A 4,428-nucleotide genomic window follows, 5' to 3' on the forward strand; every position below is an offset into this window, starting at 1 on the left:
TTTTGTCAAATAAAAACATTTTCTGTTCATATAAAATAACTAAAAAAAAAAAAGTGTCAGGGCTTTGGTGTCAAATAATTACACACTTTATATTTTTGTACGGTTAAATTATACTTTTCTGCCATTTCGTGGATTTGGCATCAGATACATTTTATATTAATAAACGTTAACTTCAGATACCAGCCAGCAATTGCAAGCAGTTTTTGTCAAATAAAAATATTTTCTGTTAACTTGAAAAAAGTGTCATGGCTTTGGCGTCAAATAAATACACTTAATATTTTTGTACGGTTAAATTATACTTGTCAGCGATCTCCTGGATTTGGCATCAGATACATTTTATATTAATAAAGGTTAACTTCAGATACCAGCCAGCAATCGCAAGCAGTTTTTGTCAAATAAAAACATTTTCTGTTCATATAAAATAACTTGAAAAAAGTGTCAGGGCTTTGGTGTCAAATAATTACACTATATATATTTTTGTACGGTTAAATTATACTTCTCCGCGATCTTGTGGATTTGGCATCAGATACATTTTATATTAATAAACGTTAATTTCAGATACCAGTCAGCAATCGCAAGCAGTTTTGGTCAAATAAAAACATTTTCTGTTCATATAAAATAACTTGAAAAAAGTGTCAGGGGTTTGGTGTCAAGTAAATACATTTTATGTCTGCGATCTCGTGGATTTGGCGTCGGATACATTATATATTAATAAACATTAACTTCAGAGACCAGTCAGCAATCGCAAGCAGTTTTTGTCAAAAACATTTTCTGTTCATATAAAATAAAAAAAAAAAAAAAAGTGTCAGGGCTTTGGTGTCAAATAAATACACTTTATATTTTGTACGGTTAAATTATACTTCTCCGCGATCTCCTGGATTTGGCATCAGATACATTTTATATTAATAAACGTTAACTTCAGATACCACCCAGCAATCGCAAGCAGTTTTTGTCAAATAAAAATATTTTCTGTTCATATAAAATAACTTAAAAAAAAGCGTCAGGGCTTTGGTGTCAAATACGTACACTTTATATTTATGTACGGTTAAATTATACTTTTCTGCCATTTCGTGGATTTGGCATCAGATACATTTTATATTAATAAACGTTAACTTCAGATACCAGCCAGCAATTGCAAGCAGTTTTTGTCAAATAAAAACATTTTCTGTTCATATAAAATAACTGAAAAAAAAAAAGTGTCAGGGCTTTGGTGTCAAATAAATACACTTAATATTTTTGTACGGTTAAATTATACTTCTCAGCGATCTCGTGGATTTGGCATCAGATACATTTTATATTAATAAACATTAACTTCAGATACCAGTCAGCAATCGCAAGCAGTTTTTGTCAAATAAAAAACATTTTCTGTTAATATAAAATAACTTGAAAAAAAGTGTCAGGGCTTTGGTGTCAAATAAATACTTTTAATATTTTTTATGGTTAAATTATACTTGTCTGCGATCTCGTGGATTTGGCGTCAGATACATTTTATATTAATAAACATTAACTTCAGATACCAGTCAGCAATCGCAAGCAGTTTTTGTCAAATAAAAACATTTTCTGTTCATATAAAATAACTTGAAAAAAAGTGTCAGGGCTTTGGTGTCAAATAAATACACTTATATATTTTTGTACGGTTAAATTATACTTTTCTGCGATCTCGTGGATTTGGCATCAGATACATTTTATATTAATAAACATTAACTTCAGATACCAGTCAGCAATCGCAAGCAGTTTTTGTCAATAAAAACATTTTCTGTTCATATAAAATAACTTAAAAAAAGTGTCAGGGCTTTGGTGTCAAATAACGTACACTTAATATTTTTGTACGGTTAAATTATACTTCTCCGCGATCTCTGGATTTGGCGTCGGATACATTTTATATTAATAAACATTAACTTCAGAGACCAGTCAGCAATCGCAAGCAGTTTTTGTCAAATAAAAACATTTTTGTTCATTAAAATAACTTGAAAAAAAGTGTCATGGCTTTGGTGTCAAATAAATACACTTAATATTTTTGTACGGTTAAATTATACTTCTCCAGCGATCTCTGGATTTGGCATCAGATACATTTTATATTAATAAACATTAACTTCAGATACCAGTCAGCAATCGCAAGCAGTTTTTGTCAAATAAAAACATTTTCTGTTCATATAAAATAACTAAAAAAAAAGTGTCATGGCTTTGGTGTCAAATAAATACTTAATATATTTTTTACGGTTAAATTATACTTGTCTGCGATCTCCTGGATTTGGCATCAGATACATTTTATATTAATAAACATTAACTTCAGATACCACCAGTCAGCAATCGCAAGCAGTTTTTGTCAAATAAAAACATTTTCTGTTCATAAAATAAAAAAAGTGTCAGGGCTTTGGTGTGTCAAAACTGATCCCATTTCATATTTTGTGGGTTACAATAAGCGATTGGATTTGGTATATTAATAAACATTAAAAGATACCAGTCAGCAATTTGGATCATGCAGTTTTTGTCAAATAATCCTATTTTTATTCATATAAAATTTTAATTTTATTTGTCAGGGCTTTGGTGTCAAATAAATACATTTTATATTTTTGTACGGTTATTAGGTAGGCTTTTCGTATTCAGCCTAATTCAGTTCAGATAGGCCTCAGCAAAATCAAAGAGTTTGGCCTCATAAAATAATACATTTGATCAGTCAAATTGACCAAAAACAATAAATGTTTTCTAAACATTCACTAATTGATAAGCATTCATCACATTTTCTGCCACTTTAAAAAAGTTTTTTTTCAAAGAATATTTTTAGTGATGCATGCATACTTTTCAGCGATTTTATATTAATAAACATTAACTTCAGATACCAGTCAGCAATCGCAAGGCAGTTTTTGTCAAATAAACATTTTATATTCATATAAAATAACTTGAAAAAAGTTCAGGGCTTTGGTGTCAATAAAATACATTTTATATATTTTGTACGGTTAAATTATACTTTCAGCGATCTTTTTGAAATCAGATACATTTTATATTAATAAACGTTAACTTCAGATACCAGTCAGCAATCGCAAGCAGTTTTTGTCAAATAAAAACATTTTCTGTTCATATAAAATTTTTAAAAAAAAGTGTCAGGGCTTTGGTGTCAAATAAATACATTTTATATTTTTGTACGGTTATTATACTTCTGCGATCTCCTGGATTTGGCATCAGATACATTTTATATTAATAAACATTAACTTCAGATACCAGCCAGCAATCGCAAGCAGTTTTTGTCAAATAAAAACATTTTCTGTTCATATAAAATAACTTAAAAAAAAGCGTCAGGGCTTTGGTGTCAAATAAATACACTTTATATTTATGTACGGTTAAATTATACTTTTCTGCGATCTCCTGGATTTGGCATCAGATACATTTTATATTAATAAACATTAACTTCAGATGCCAGTCAGCAATTGCAAGCAGTTTTTGTCACATAAAAACATTTTCTGTTCATATAAAATAACTTCAAAAAAGTGTCATGGTTTTGGTGTCACATAAATACACTTAATATTTTTTTACGGTTAAATTATACTTGTCTGCGATCTCCTGGATTTGGCGTCGGATACATTATATATTAATAAACATTAAGTTCAGATACCAGGCAGCAATCGCAAGCATTTTTTGTCAAATAAAAACATTTTCTGTTCATATAAAATAACTTAAAAAAAGCGCCAGGGCTTTGGTGTCAAATAAGTACACTTTATATTTTTGTACGGTTAAATTACACTTTTCTGCGATTTCGTGGATTTGGCATCAGATACATTTTATATTAATAAACGTTAACTTCAGATACCAGCCAGCAATTGCAAACAGTTTTTGTCAAATAAAAATATTTTCTGTTAAATTGAAAAAAGTGTCATGGCTTTGGCGTCAAATAAATACACTTAATATTTTTGTGCGGATAAATTATACTTCTCCGCGATCTCGTGGATTTGGCGTCAGATACATTTTATATCAATGAACATTAACTTCAGATGCCAGTCAGCAATTGCAAGCAGTTTTTGTCACATAAAAACATTTTCTATTCATATAAAATAACTTGAAAAAAGTGTCAGGGCTTTGGTGTCAAATAATTACACTATATATATTTTTGTACGGTTAAATTATACTTTTCTGCGATCTCGTGGATTTGGCATCAGATACATTTTATATTAATAAACCTTAACTTCAGAGACCAGTCAGCAATCGCAAGCAGTTTTTGTCAAAAACATTTTCTGTTCATATAAAATAACTTAAAAAAAGCGTCAGGGCTTTGGTGTCAAATACGTACACTTAATATTTTTGTACGGTTAAATTATACTTCTCCGCGATCTCTGGATTTGGCGTCGGATACATTATATATTAATAAACATTAACTTCAGAGACCAGTCATCAATCGTAAGCAGTTTTTGTCAAATAAAAACATTTTCTGTTAAC

This window comes from Labeo rohita, unplaced genomic scaffold (assembly GCF_022985175.1).
Source record: "Labeo rohita strain BAU-BD-2019 unplaced genomic scaffold, IGBB_LRoh.1.0 scaffold_887, whole genome shotgun sequence".
NCBI lineage: Eukaryota > Metazoa > Chordata > Actinopteri > Cypriniformes > Cyprinidae > Labeo > Labeo rohita.